We start from the raw sequence: 15674 nt of genomic DNA on the forward strand, positions 1-15674 counted from the left end.
TTCTTTTTCTTGCTGCTTTTTTTCCTTAAGTTTATTTATCTTTGAGGAGAGAAAGAGAGAGAGAGAGAGAGAGAGAGAGAGAGAGAAGAGAGAGGGAGGGAGGGAGGGAAGGAGAGAATGAATGAGAATGAGCTGGGGAGGGGCAGAGACAGAGGGAGAAAGGGAGAATCCCAACACACTCCACATGGCCAGCACAGAGCCCAATGCAGGGCTCAAACCCATGAACGTGAGATCATGACCTGAGCTGAAATCAAGAGCTGGATGCAGAACTGACTGGGCCATTCAGGTGCCCTTTCTTGTTACTTTTAAAATTCTCTCCTTATCACTACTTTTATCCATTTTAATTACTATGTGTCTTGGTGTGGACCTCCTTGGGTTGATTTTGTTAGGGGCTCTCTGTGCCTCCTAGATCTGAATTTCTGTTTCCTTCCCCAGATTCAGGAAGTTCTCAGTTATTATTTCTTCAAGTAAGTTTTCATTTCCCCCTTTTCTCTCAATCTTCTCCTTCTGAGATCTCTGTAATGTGACTGTTATTATTCTTAATGGAGTCACTGAGTTCCCTATGTCTATTCTCATTTTGTGTATTGTTTTTCTCCCACCTGCTCAGCTGTTTACTTTTCATTACTGTCTTCTCCAGGTCACTGATTTGTTCTTCTGCTTCCTCTAGTTTGCTATTTATTCTGTCTAGTCTATTTTTTATTTCAATCGTGTTCTTCATCTCTGATTGGTTCTTTTTTTATCTCTTTGGTAAGGGTCTCACTGCCTCCACTCTCTTCTCAAGTCAAATGAGTAGCTTTATGATCATTAGTTTTTAAAAAAAAGGAGGTTAGAGTGAGAGAGAGCAAAAGCATAAGAGACTCTTAAAAACCGAGAACAAACTGAGGGTTGATGGGGGGTGGGAGGGAGGGGAGGATGGGTGATGGGTATTGAGGAGGGCACCTTTTGGGATGAGCACTGGGTGTTGTATGGAAACCAATTTGACAATAAACTTCATATATTGAAAAAAAATTCTCTATTGGATATATTACTTGTCTCTGTTTTGCTTAGGTCTCTTGCTGTAATTTTGTCCTGTTCTTTCATCTGGGACACATTCCTCTGTCTCCTCACTGTGTCTAGCTAGCTGTTAGGAAAGTCAACCATGTCTCCTGTTTTTGAAATAGTGGGGTACACACTTTTAACAAGGTGGTACTGTTCGTCTGCCCAAGAGGAGGCAGAGGCCACTACACAAAGTGTGGGAGGGTAAGGCATGTGGTTTTGAAAAGGTATGCATGTCCTCCAGCAGGAGGTGACCAGCCACTATCATCACCAAGGAGACCAAGGCACTGCAAGTGCACAGTTGGGGGATGCAGTGTTGGTAAGGTTCATGCCAGTCTTCTGGGGAAAGGGACCTGCATTGCTGGGGCTGAGACAGGTCATACTGGAGGGTGCAGAGTGCAGCATAAGCAAGTTAAGTACTGAATGCCTGAACTACACTGGATTGCACAGATGGTCAGATGTTTATGTTGGAGACAGGGGAGGGTATTGGCACTTGCCATCTCCTTTGTTTTTGGAAGAGTTTCCCAGGGATCTGTGTCCCGGTGGGACATGCTCTGTGATTAGTATATAACTCTCCCTCCAGTATGCGCCAGGCATCTTTCAAACTGCTGCCTTTATGCTGGGCTGATTTTTGTGCTGTCTTTTTGGAGATGGGGATTCCATTTCCTATCACCCTCCCAGCTGTCCCAGGGCCAAGTCCACTGATTTTTAAAGTTCCAGGCTATAAGTTCCGCTGGTTATAAGAACTTACAAAATTCAGCCCCTCTGTTTTTCAAAGCCAAATGTTATGGGATTTGTCTTCTCTGTGTAGGCTTCCTGGCATGATAGGCTGTTTCTCTCACCTCCCTTGGCCTCTGGGTCTCTCCTTCCAGTAGACAGACCCACAGGTCCATTTAGCTTCCCCCACCTCCACCCTTTCTACCCTCTTTGATATGATTTCTTTTCTATATTTAATTGTTGGAGTTGGTTCTGCCAGTCTTTGGGTTTTTTTTCTCCTTGGGTCATTTATACTGATATGAATGTTATCTAGTTGTATCCATGGGAAGATATGACCTTAGGGTCCTCCCATTCCACCATCTTTCTCCAGAAGTTCACAACATTCTACAATTTGAGATCACTAGTAAGCACATCCAGTCTTCAAGAAATTTAAATAGGCCAGCAATTTAAAAAGTTAGCTTATAAAATTGAAACAATGCAGAGAGGATTAATGTGGCCCCTGACAAGGATGACACAGAAATTCGTGAAGCATTAAAAAAAAAGTTTAATATAGTACTAAGAATTTAAAAAATCTAAGACATTCCTTACTTTTAGTAAACTTCATATAACTTTTCTTAATATGCAAAGATGACATGACTGGGAACTAACCCATTTTATGTAACCTTGGATTTCATTTTCCAGAGTCACATATTTTTGTTTTTGATGGAGGGGAATTGGAGCAATCAGCTCCTCACATAACCCCTAATGGTTTCTACCCACTGATATTCATACCTTCATGTAATCTCTTTCATTGAGTCTGGGTAGGATATGACTTGCTTCTAATGAATAAAATATGGCAAAGGTGATGGATATCACTTCCAAAGTTATGTTGTATTATATGAGATTCTGTCTTTGCAGACTGGACTGAAGTCCATCTTTGTGGGCTTGATGAATTAGTGACTATTTAGGAGAAGCCACATGGCAAGGAACTGTAAGCAACATCTAGGACTTGAGGGTACCCTTCACCTGACAACCAGTGAAAAGCCAAGGAATGCCATCCAGTCATAGAGCCTCAAGAAAATTATGCCAATCATCTGAATGACCCTGGAAGCAAATCTTCCCCAGCCAAGCCTCCAGATGACAATAAAGCCCAGCCAAGTCCTTGGACCTCTGAGCAGGGGACTCAGATAATCTCTGCCCAGACTTCTGACCCACAGAAACAGATAATGAATGTGTGCTCTTCTAAGTTGCTAATTTTGTGATGACTTCTTATGCAATGATAGAAATTGCATATGTACAGATGTGATAAATGAATGAGACAAAAGTTGAGGTATTTATTTAATTTTTTTAGCATAGAGAGTCCTAAACACAGAAGACAGTCTTATGATCTGTTGAAATGAATATGATAATAGGGACTGTAGAGGATTATGCAATTTGCTGATCCAAAATGAAAGTGAATTGCTTGACTTCGATGGACTTCAAAATTGGAATGCATTGAAAGCTGTTCACACATAAAGATGACTCTTGATCACTGGTATTTGATAAAAGCCCTTTAAAGTACATCCATATAAAAGAGACAGATAGTACAATAAATATTGGAGGGTGGGGTAGGCCAAGGCTTTACTGAAATTTCCTCCATAAAAGTCAGTGAATTGTAGGGGAGCTTGGGTCACTCAGTCAGTTAAGCGTCCGACTTGGGCTCAGGTCATTGTCTCATGGTTTGTGGATTCAAGCCCCATGTCGGGCTCTCTGCTCACAGCTCAGAACCTGGAGCCTGCTTCGGATTCTGTGTCTCCCTCTCTCTCTGCAAAATTATAAAATAAGTTTGTTTCATTTTTAATAAAAATTAAGTTAAATTGTGTTCTAAGAATAAAAATTAATCAAATAATAGTTAACAGATTGGACTTTTATTTTTCCTCATAATATTTATTATATTCTAGAGGTATCAGATTTCCTACTTCCCATTTGAGTTTTTTTGTTTTGTTTTGTGTTTTTTTTTTAAATATGAAATTTCTTGTCAAATTGGTTTCCATACAACACCCAGTGCTCATCCCAAAAGGTGCCCTCCTCAGTACCTATCACCCACCCTCCCCTCCTTTCCACCCCCTATCAACCCTCAGTTTGTTCTCAGTTTTTAAGAGTCTCTTATGGTTTGCCTCCCTCCCTTTTTTTCCCCCTTCCCCTCCCCCATGGTCTTCTGTTAAGTTTCTCAGGATCCACATGAGAGCGAAAATATATGGTATCTGTCTTTCTCTGTATGACTTGTTTCACTTAACATCACACTCTCCAGCTCCATCCATGTTGCGACAAAGGGCCATATTTCATTCTTTCTCATTGCCACGTAGTATTCCATTGTGTATATAAACCACAATTTCTTTATCCATTCATCAGTTGATGGACATTTAGGCTCTTTCCATCATTTGGCTATTGTTGAGAGTGCTGCTATAAACATTGGGGTGCAAGTGCCCTTATGCATCAGCACTCCTGTATCCCTGAGGTAAATTCCTAGCAGTGCTATTGCTGGGTCATAAGGTAGGTCTATTTTTAACTTTTTGAGGAACCTCCACCCTGTTTTCCAGAGCAGCTGCACCAGTTTGCATTCCCACCAACAGTGCAAGAGGGTTCCCGTTTCTCCACATCCTCGCCAGCATCTATAGTCTCCTGATTTGTTCATTTTGGCCACTCTGACTGGCGTGAGGTGATATCTGAGTGTGGTTTTGATTTGTATTTCCCTGATGAGGAGCGACGTTGAGCGTCTTTTCATGTGCCTGTTGGCCATCCAGATATCTTCTTTACAGAAGTGTCTATTCATGTTTTCTGCCCATTTATTCACTGGATTCTTTGTTTTTCAGGTGTGGAGTTTGGTAAGCTCTTTATAGATTTTGGATACTAGCCCTTTGTCTGATATGTCATTTGCAAATATCTTTTCTCATTCCGTTGGTTGCCTTTTAGTTTTGTTGTTTCCTTTGCTGTGCAGAAGCTTTTTATCTTCATGAGGTCCCAGTAATTCATTGTTGCTTTTAATTCCCTTGCCATTGGGGATGTGTCAAGTAAGAAATTGCTGCGGCTGAGGTCAGAGAGGTTTTTTTCCTCCTTTCTCCTCTAGGGTTTTGATGGTTTCCTGTCTCACATTCAAGTCCTTTATCCATTTTGAGTTTGTTTTTGTGAATGGTGTGAGAAAGTGGTCTCGTTTCATCCTTCTGCATGTTGTTGTCCAGTTCTCCCAGCACCATTTGTTGAAGAGACTGTCTTTTTTCCATTGGATATTTTTTCCTGCTCTGTCAAAGATTAGTTGGCCATACTTTTGTGGGTCTAATTCTGGGGTCTCTACTCTATTCCATTGGTCTATGTGTCTGTTTTTGTGTCAATACCATACTGTCTTGATGATTACAGCTGTGTAATAGAGGCTAAAGTCTGGGATTGTGATGCCTCCTGCTTTGGTCTTCTTCTTCAAAATTACTTTGGCTATTTGGGGCCTTTTATGGTTCCATACGAATTTTAGGATTGCTTGTTCTAGCTTCGAGAACAATGCTGGTGCAATTTTGATTGGGATTGCATTGAATGTGTAGATAGCTTTGGGTAGTATTGACATTTTAACAGTATTTATTCTTCCAAACTATGAGCATGGAGTGTTTTTCCATTTCTTTATATTTTCTTCCATTTCCTTCATAAGCTTTCTATAGTTTTCAGCATACAGATCTTTTACATCTTTGGTTAGGTTTATTCCTAGGTATTTTATGCTTCTTGGTGCAGTTGTGAATGGGATCAGTTTATTTGTCTTTCTGTTGTTTCATTATTAGTGTATAAGAATGCAACTGATTTCTGTACATTGATTTTGTATCCTGCGACTTTGCTGAATTCATGTATCAGTTCTAGCAGACTTTTGGTGGAGTCTATCGGATTTTCCACGTATAATATCATGTCATGTGCAAAAAGTGAAAGCTTGACTTCATCTTTGCCAATTTTGATGCCTTTGATTCCCTTTTGTTGTCTGATTGCGGATGCTAGAACTTCCAACACTGTGTTAAACAACAGCGGTGAGAGTGGACATCCCTGTAGTGTTCCTGATCTCAGGTAGAAAGCTCTCAGTTTTTCCCCATTGAGGATGATATTAGCTGTGGGCTTTTCATAAATGGCTTTTATGATGTTTAAGTATGTTCCTCCTATCCCGACTTTCTCAAGGGTTTTTATTAAGAAAGGATGCTGAATTTTGTCAAATGCTTTTTCTGCATCAATAGACAGGATCATATGGTTCTTATCTTTTCTTTTATTAATGTGCTGTATCACATTGATTGATTTGCAAATGTTGAACCAACCCTGCAGCCCAGGAATGAATCCCACTTGATCATGGTGAATAATTCTTTTTATATGCTGTTGAATTCGATTTGCTAGTATCTTATTGAGAATTTTTACATCCATATTCATCAAGGATATTGGCCTTTAGTTCTCTTTTTTTTTACTGGGTCTCTGTCTGGTTTAGAAATCAAAGTAATACTTGCTTCATAGAATGAATCTGGAAGTTTTCCTTCCCTTTCTATTTTTTGGACTAGCTTGAGAAAGATAGGTATGATCTCTGCTTTAAATGTCTGGTAGAATTCCCCAGGGAAGCCACCTGGTCCTGGACTCTTCATTTGTTGGGAGAGTTTTGATAACTGATTGAATTTCTTTGCTGGTTATGGGTCTGTTCAAGTTTTCTGTTTCTTCCTATTTGAGTTTTGGAAGTGTGTGGGTGCTTAGGAATTTGTCCATTTCTTCCAGGTTGTCCAGTTTTGGCATATAATTTTTCATAGTATTTCCTGATAATTGCTTGTATTTCTGAGGGATTGGTTGTAATAATTCAATTTTCATTCATCATTTTATCTATTTGGGTCATCTCCCTTTTATCCCAGGCTTCTTGAGAAGCCTGGCTAGAGGTTTATCAATATTGTTTATTTTTTCAAAAAACCAACTGTTGGTTTCATTGATTTGCTCTACAGTTTTTTTATATTCTATATTGTTTATTTCTGCTCTGATATTTATTATTTGTCTTATGATGGGTTTGGGGTGTCTTTGCTGTTCTGCTTCTATTTCCTTTAGGTGTGCTCTTAGATTTTGTATTTGGAATTTTTCTTGTTTCTTGAGATAGGCCTGGATTGCAGTGTATTTTCCTCTCAGGACTGCCTTCGCTGCATCCCAAAGCATTTGGATTGTTGTATTTTTATTTTCATTTGTTTCCATATATTTTTAAATTTCTTCTCTAATTGCCTGGTTGACCCATTCATTCTTTGGTAGGGTGTTCTTTAACCTGCATGCTTTTGGAGGTTTTCCAGACTTTTACCTGTGGTTGATTTCAAGCTTCATAGCATTGTGGTCTGAAAGTATGCATGGTATGATCTCAATTCTTGTATACTTATGAAGGGCTATTTTGTGACCCAGTATATGATCTATCTTGGAGAATGTTCCATGTGCACTCGAGAAGAAAGTATATTCTGTTGCTTTGGGATGCAGAGTTCTAAATATATCTGTCAAGTCCATCTGATCCAATGTATCATTCAGGGCCCTTGTTTCGTTATTGATCCTGTGTCTAGATGATCTATCCATTGTTGTAAGTGGAGTATTAAAGTCTCCTGCAATTACTACATTCTTATCAATAAGGTTGCTTATATTTGTAATTAATTGTTTTATATATTTGGGAGCTCCCATGTTCAGCACATAGACATTTATAATTGTTAGCTCTTCCTGATGGATAGACCCTGTAATGATTGTGTAATGCCCTTCTTCATCTCTTGTTACAGCCTTTAATTTAAAGTCTAGTTTGTCTGGTATAAGTATGGCTACTCCAGCTTTCTTTTGACTTCCAGTAGCATGATAAATAGTTCTCCATCCCCTCACTTTCAATCTGAAGGTGTCCTCAGGTCTAAAATGAGTCTCTTGTAGACAGCAAATAGATGGGTCTTGTTTTTTTATCCATTCTGATACCCTATGTCTTTTGGTTGGAGCATTTAGTCCATTTACATTCAGTGTTATTATAGAAAGATATGGGTTTAGAGTCATTGTGATATCTGTAGTTTTCATGCTTGTAGTGATGTCTGTGGTACTTTGTGGTCCTTGCAACATTTCACTCACAGAATCCCCCTTAGGATCTCTTGTAAGGCTGGTTTAGTGGTGACGAATTCCTTCAGTTTTTGCTTGTTTGGGAAGACCTTTATCTCTCCTTCTATTCTGAATGACAGACTTGCTGGGTAAAGGATTCTCAGCTGCATATTTTTTTTCTGTTCATCACATTGAAGAGTTCCTACCATTCCTTTCTGGCCTGCCAAGTTTCAGTAGATAGATCTGTCACTAGTCTTATCAGTCTCCCTTTATATGTTAGAGCGTGTTTATCCCTAGCTGCTTTCAGAATTTTCTCTTTATCCTTGTATTTTGCCAGTTTCACTATGATATGCCGTGCAGAAGATCGATTCAAGTTCCGTCTGAAGGGAGTTCTCTGTGCCTCTTGGATTTCAGTGCCTTTTTCCTTCCCCAGATCAGGGAAGCTCTCAGCTATGATTTGTTCAAGTATACCTTCATCCCCTTTTACTGTCTCTTCCTCCTCTGGAATCCCTATTATACGGATATTGTTCTGTTTCATTGCGTCACTTAGTTCTCTAATTCTCCCCTCATACTCCTGGATTTTTTTTATCTCTCTTTTTCTCAGCTTCCTCTTTTTCCATAATTTTATCTTCTAATTCACCTATTCTCTCCTCTGCCTCTTCAATCCGAGCTGTAGTCGCCTCCATTTTATTTTGCACCTCATTTATAGCATTTTTTAGTTCCTCTTGACTGTTTCTTAGTCCCTTGATCTCTGTAGCAATAGATTCTCTGCTGTCCTCTATACTTTTTTCAAGCACAGTGATTAATTTTATGACTATTATTTTAAATTCATGTTCCGTTATATTGCTTAAATCGTTTTTGATCAATTCGTTAGCTGTCGCTACTTCCTGGAATTTCTTTTGAGGAGAATTCTTCCGTTTCGTCATTTTGGATAGTCCCTGGAGTGGTGCGGAACTGCAGGGCTCTTCCCCTGTTATGTCTGGAGTAACTTGTGTTGGTGGGCGGGGCTGCAGTCAGACCTGCCCCCAGCCCACTGCTGGGGCCAAAGTCAGACTGGTGTGTATCTTATCTTCCCCCCTCCCAGGGGCAGGACTCACTGTGGAGTGGTGTGGCCCCTGTCTGGGCTACTTGCACACTGCCAGGCTTGTGGTACTGCTTCTATGGGATCTGGCGTATTAGCCGGGGTGGATCTGCAAGGTGCACAGGGCAAGAGGGGCAGGCTTAGCTCACTTTGCCTTTGGTGGTCCACTGCGGGAGGGGCCCTGCAGCACTAGGAGGGAGGCAGGCAGACCCGTCAGAGGGATGGATCCACAGGAGCACAGCGTTGGGTGTTTGCACGGTGCAAGCAAGTTCCATGATGGGAACTGGTTCCCTTTGGGATTTTGGCTGGGGGATGGGCAAGGGAGATGGTGCTTCCCAGCACCTTTGTTCCCCAGCCCAGCTGAGCTCTATCTTCCGGGGCTCAACAACTCTCCCTCCCATTGTCCTCTAGCTCTCCCGCTTTTGGAGCAGAGCTGTTGACTTATAACATTCCAGATGTTAATTCCCACTGGCTGTCAGAACTCATGGAGTCTGGAGCTTCCGCCTTTGCAAGTCAGACTCGTGGGCTCTGCCTTGCTGGATGGGCTGCCTGCCCCTCCACCGCCCCGGCTCCCTCCTGCCAGTCCGTGAAGCGCCCACCACCTCTCCGCCCTTCCTACCCTCTTCCGTGGGCCTCTCATCTACGCTTGGCTCCGGAGAGTCTGTTCTGCTAGTCTTCTGGCGGTTTTCTGGGTTATTTAGGCAGATGTGGGTGGAATCTAAGTGATTAGCAGGATGTGGAGAGCCCAGCATCCTCCTACGCAGCCCTCTTCTCTCTTTAGTCCCCATTTGAGTTTAAAGCAAAATTTAAATATTTATAATTTTTAAAATAATTTTTAGGTTTTATCTACTTTCCCCATAATCTTTCTTAATTTTTTAGTGGTTAAGTCATTCTATTTTATTTATTATTATTTGTTAACTTTGTTTCCTTTCCTTTTCTTTCATTGTTAGCTCATCTAGACTGCTAGTCTTTCATTTGTCATTGAGTTTGTCGTGACCTGAGCAATCCTTTCACTGTTATTGTCCACATGAAATATTGCATCTTTTATAATATTCACCCTTTCATTTTACAGAAGTTTTATATTATTTTTCCATTGTATTGTTGAATATTGAACAATTTTCAAAACGACTCCCTGTCTCATGGCAAAGACAGATTGTAATATTAAATCTTAAATGTGAAATCTGCAAGTGCAAAGATTTGTCTGCTTTGTCTATAATAGTCTCTTCCGAGGTCTTAATGCAAAAACTTTGATTTTTACTGCGAAATCTGATTTGCCTTCTATTTCTAGCCTCATTTGGCCCACAGTTTCCTCTTTTTATCTCTAAGATAACTCTAGTCTAAATGCACAGATAAAAGTCCATGAACTAGACTTTCTTTTTTTTTTTTTTTAATTTTTTTTTTAAATTTATTTTTGAGACAGAGAGAGACAGAGCATGAATGGGGGAGGGTCAGAGATAGAGGGAGACACAGAATCGGAAACAGGCTCCAGGCTCTGAGCCATCAGCCCAGAGCCCGACGCGGGGCTCGAACTCACAGACCGCGAGATCGTGACCTGAGCTGAAGTCGGACATTCAACTGACTGAGCCACCCAGGCGCCCCGAACTAGACTTTCTTGTAGGAACTCATAATTGGGGGAGATTACTTGGTACCTTCTTGTACTTTCAACCCATCTTATGGAGTGGCTTCTGTGAACCAAGAGAGAAGGAAAAGCTTCAATACTTTATTTTCAACTGCTAACTAATTAAAACCAACAAATGTGCATATGTATCTATTTGTTGTCTCTTGATGTTATAGTTCAGATGTATTATACCTGTAAATCCATCAAGGTAAATTAATACATGGTGAATACAAGTTATTCATCTTTCCTTTGCAGTCTTTCCCTTTGTCTCATTTCCACATGTACTGTCTTATCTACTCTTATCTGCACAGTGTGTGGTACAGAATAGCTTCATAATAAATGGCCATTGAGTAGAAGAGTCACATCCCCAAGCAAGAAACCTAGTAATACTTTTTTAAGTTTTAAAATACAAAATTATGTGTAAATGTGGGTAGTACTAAACTTCATGCTATCTTGATCAAATGCAAATGTAAGTATAAGAAAGACAAGGACTTTAGGGAAAATTTTCACTTTACACTGTGTTGAAGCAGGTCAATGTGGCATAACTGTGGGATCCATTAGCATTTAGCAGGCAAATGACTGGCATACACATGGAATCAAAGACCCTTTGTTTTCCTGACATAGACATGATTTTCTGATGATCAAGTATGAGCAGTGACAAGGCAAAGTTGGTTGCCATTTGAAATATTTGGCTGTAGCTCTGGGAGAAATCCAAGGCTTTCTAATAGATAAACTTACAGTATATACAGTTGATTAGTTTCCCTGATTAGAACACTGATTAGTGAGGCTCAAATTAGAATCTGAATTCCTGTGGAGATCAAATTATCTTCACTCTATACCATGGCCAACTCTTAACTCCAAACAGCAGTTCGGAGTTGTTGGTCTCACAGTACTCTGAGTGAGAAGGAGCAGTTTTAAATTAAACCTGTCATTACGACTGGAGCAACAATTACAGTTGTAACGGTTGTCATTCTGGACTATGAAGACTTCTTTTCTGCAATTACAGCTAATCCAAAAGAACAAAGCAAAACATTAAATAATCTTTTAAGCAGGTAAGGTATTGAGATAGGATTTTTCTTTGTTGTAGTTAAACTGAAAATTCATCCACCAAGGCAGACTGACGTCTTTGTTAGAATCTAATTCTAACCCATGAGATTTGCTGCTATGGTTAAATAAAATAGATTCTGGTGTCATATGCAAAATGAAAGTGGCGACTATCAGACAGAATAAATTGCAGAATTGGATCCTAAGCCCAATCTATATAGAAAATTTCAGTGTAAAAAGAGAGTTACAATATAATGACTCTTTTTCTTTTTTTGCTTCTATGTAACAATATAATTATGGTCAAATATGTTTCCTTTGTTTTTGTGTTGTTTCTTTGCTTTGTTTTTAGTTCAACTACAAATGAAGTTTTCTCTTCAAATAATCTGAAATCATTAAATTCTAGTTTTAAATTTTTTAATGTTTTATTCGTTTTTGAGAGAGAGCAAATGGGGGAGGGGCAGAGAGAGGGAGACACAGAATCCGAAGCAGGCTCCAGGCTCTGAGCTGTCAGCACAGAGCCTGACGTGGGGCTTGAAGCCACAAACTATGAGATCATGACCTGAGCTGAAGGCAGATGCTTAACCTAGACTGAGCCACCCAGGCACCCCAAATTTTAGTTTTTAAGAACAAAGAATATCCCTTGATTTCTTAAGGGCTAATTTTTATTAAGAAAAAAGAATATCCCTTTTTGTCATTGTAAGTTTAATTATTAAAAATTTAGTTTCACTAAGCCAAGAAAAAAAGCAATATAATGACCAAGTACTTGTCCTTGTTAGACTACTGATATTTTGTCTTTTCCTGGAATATTGACAGGGATATCAAAGATAATTAAACTTTCTAAAAAATATAAGCAACATAGAAAAACAACTTCAAGAAATTTTTATTATAAAATATTGGAAAGGCAAATGAAAAATATAAGACTTTTAAAGAAAATTCAAATTTTTATAATAAAAAGTCAATAAAATACTCACTGAAATTTAAAGCTTTACTTTTTTATCACTGATATTTACATATTGTATTTAAATATTGAATTTTTACTGTAAAATAAGTATGTGATTATTTATTGAATTATTTTCCTCATGAATGTTTTGTGGTAAGTGGCCGTAGGCTAAAATTGCAATCATTTTTATTAAGAATGAGTTTTCTTTGAAGTTAGCAAATGTATACCAGTCCTAATAGGATCTATTATAAATTTTTTTCTAGCCCAGGATCACACATTGCTTTTAGTTTTAAATGTCTCTTTAGTTTCTTTAATCCAGAATGGGGCATCATTTTGTGTGTGTGTGTGTGTGTGTGTGTGTGTGTGTGTGTGTGTGTGTCTTTCATGGGTTTGAAAGTTTTGAAGAGTAGAGGCCAGTTATTTTAGAGACTGGCCCTCATCTTGGCTTTGTCAGATGTTTCCTCATGATCAGATCTACTTCATGCGTTTTTCACAGGGGTATTTGTATAACTGATGCCGTATTCTCAGAGCATCATATCAGGAGACACACAAACAAAGAAATAATATAACCATTCTGCTATCTTAATGACTAGTTTCTTTTTTCAATAAATGTACATTTTCCTAAATTTTAATACTTATAAACAAAAGTATATGATTTTTATCTGCTTCCTTTTCCATTTCCAATATTATAGCATTTTTATATCTCTTTATAACTCATAATTTACTTAACCAGTCTCTCATTGGGGATTCAGGTTGTTTCAAATGCTTCACTACACTTCTTATTAAATAAATAAAAACATTATATGCTACATACTGTTGATGGAGTCATTAGGTTCAACTGGACAAAACATTATGGTAATGTAAGTCAAGTTCTTTTCTATTCTCAGATATTTGGCAACCGCTCCCCTATTCTCAACCAATAGACTTACAGAGGGAAGCTTTGCAGCAAACGGGATCTGGCAGGGAATGAAGGTGGGACCAACATACATTCATTCCCAATCCTAGAAGATAATTTTAAATGTAAGCCTGTTGACAGTGACCCAGCCATGTCATTTTTGTTCATGGGCCATAGAATGCTTTTGTGTATAAATCTGCTTGAGTGAAAATAGAATGTACGTTACCTTAACTATGCTTAAAATCATCACTTAAAAATCATTTATTATAGAAAGCTTAAGTATGTATATCCAGAAGTTTTACTCATGCCTTCTCCAACTTTTGCACTAGAAAACACCTAAAGGGAACTTTTTGCACACTTACACAAATGGAGAGAGAACAGTGTTTTATATAAGGAAGCTGTGGTGAATGTAACCAAAATACTGTCAAGTGACGAGAAATAGTGTTTTGATGTCCTGCAGTGAAGCCTGACAGGTGCTCCATACAATATGAGATTTTTCTATTTGCGCCAGCAGTGGATCATTTGGAATATCTCAGAAATTAGAACTTGAATCAGAATGCCAGGTATCTTAACATGATGCCAAACTCTCCAGACAAAAAGATAGAGGGAAAGAAGAAGAAGAAGAAAGAAAGAGGGGAGGATATCCGTGATCTCTACAGAGGCTAAGTTGTTGCCTAGGTTCACGGACATTAATTGTGACTGCGTTTCTAAAACTTTCCAACCATCAGCCTGGTAAAGAGCCTATCTGAGAATCACCTGCTGTGTGGGATGGAAAGGATTAGCGTGGCTCTCACTGGTTACATCACCGCTTAATTTGGCTCTTCCCTATATCAAGTCAACTCATAATTATCTGCTCTAATGGGCCTCAGAGGGAGGGGTGGGAATGGGGAGCTGTGACACAGATAATACTGAATAGCAAAGCCAGCAAAATATTTTCGATTAGGCTTATGCATATATCATATGCTTAAGAAGGAAGTATGTTTATCTTTCTAATTATGTTTTGCTTAGAGTAATTTTTTTAATTCCCATGCCAGCGAAAAAGCTATTTCATATTACACAGATAGAAGAGAAAGCAGCCTAGGTTTTAAAATCTTCAAGATAAAATTCATGAAATTTGTAAACTACAAATCTGAAACATATTTTTCTGAAAATGTGGCCTCTCTGGTGTCCCTGTGTTCTGGTTCAGGCCTCCATTACATCTTAACCAGACTCCCCATGGCTTTCCCCCTCTCCAGTCTTCCTCCTTTTCAACCCTGTAGCCCAAAAAGAGCCCAGTGGCCGTGGAGGGAGTGGGCGCTGGGTTCCTTCCACTGTCCCGACTTCCCATAGTGAGTCAGGTGCTAGGGCAGCAAGAGCGTTCCCTTCCATATCACCAGTAGTCCCTCAAAAATTCCACACTTTGTGTCAAAAGGCCTATGAATATTTCACCTCATTGGAAGAATAGTTTCAGGTAGTCAGTGAAAATGGCAATGGAAGGGTGGGTGAGCTTCAAAAAACTATGTTGCAGAAAAAGAAACATCTACTTGTTTTTTTTGTTGTTGTTGTTGTTTTCTTTCCTTCCCCCTCTCCCCCACTCTGCCTTTCTGATGTAGTAATCTGAACTCTCCTGTGGCAGGCAATTGACTAGCTCTGTTCATCCAGGAGATAGGGAGTCACTGACAACAAACTTTAAAAAAGCATGGATATAAATACTAAATCCGTTACTTTAGTGGAGGGATTGCTCTGCAACACGGCTACGCACATGTTTAAACCTAGCATCCCTGGCATATAGACTGCATGTCTCATAGCCCCGAAATTACCACTGGCCTTTCCAGTTTAGTCTGTGCCTCTCCCTAACTGCACCAAACACAACAAACTATTTTCCATTCACCAAAGCTGGCATGCTTTCTAGTTAATATATTTTAAGTGTTAAAAGAATATGGACTTGTAAGCCTGAATATAGGCTCCAGGCCCATGTCAACCAATGCAATACCTTGGTCAAGGAACCAAAACTTTATTACCCTTGGAAATAGGCAGAACTGCTTGTCACCACTCACCCTGACCTTTCAGTCTGTTTCACTGTGAATTAAGGACAGTGCTGTCCCTGGAAATTGCGTAATAATGAAGTACTGCCCCTAAGTTTTTTTTTGTATGCACAGTTTACTGGGTCTGTGGTCATAGCTAACATGGAGGAAAAAGATGACTACATTTCTCTCCCCGTGCCCCTTCCCTAGGACGAAGAAAAGAAATGTTTTATTACCAGACCAATTCATATTTTTTCTTTTGTTTTCATTCTAATTCAACAAAACCACTG

The 15674-nt window shown here is 39.3% G+C and overlaps 1 non-coding gene across 1 annotated transcript; it reads left to right on the forward strand.

Moving 5' to 3' along the window:
- The first annotated feature begins 2192 nt into the window (after window positions 1–2192).
- On the forward strand, window positions 2193–2298 carry LOC132693466 (U6 spliceosomal RNA). The gene has a single exon (XR_009616836.1). It is a non-coding gene; the product is annotated as a U6 spliceosomal RNA (small nuclear RNA).
- Window positions 2299–15674: the final 13376 nt, after the last annotated feature.

This window comes from Panthera onca, chromosome B1 (genome assembly GCF_046562875.1).
Source record: "Panthera onca isolate mPanOnc1 chromosome B1, mPanOnc1 haplotype 2, whole genome shotgun sequence".
NCBI lineage: Eukaryota > Metazoa > Chordata > Mammalia > Carnivora > Felidae > Panthera > Panthera onca.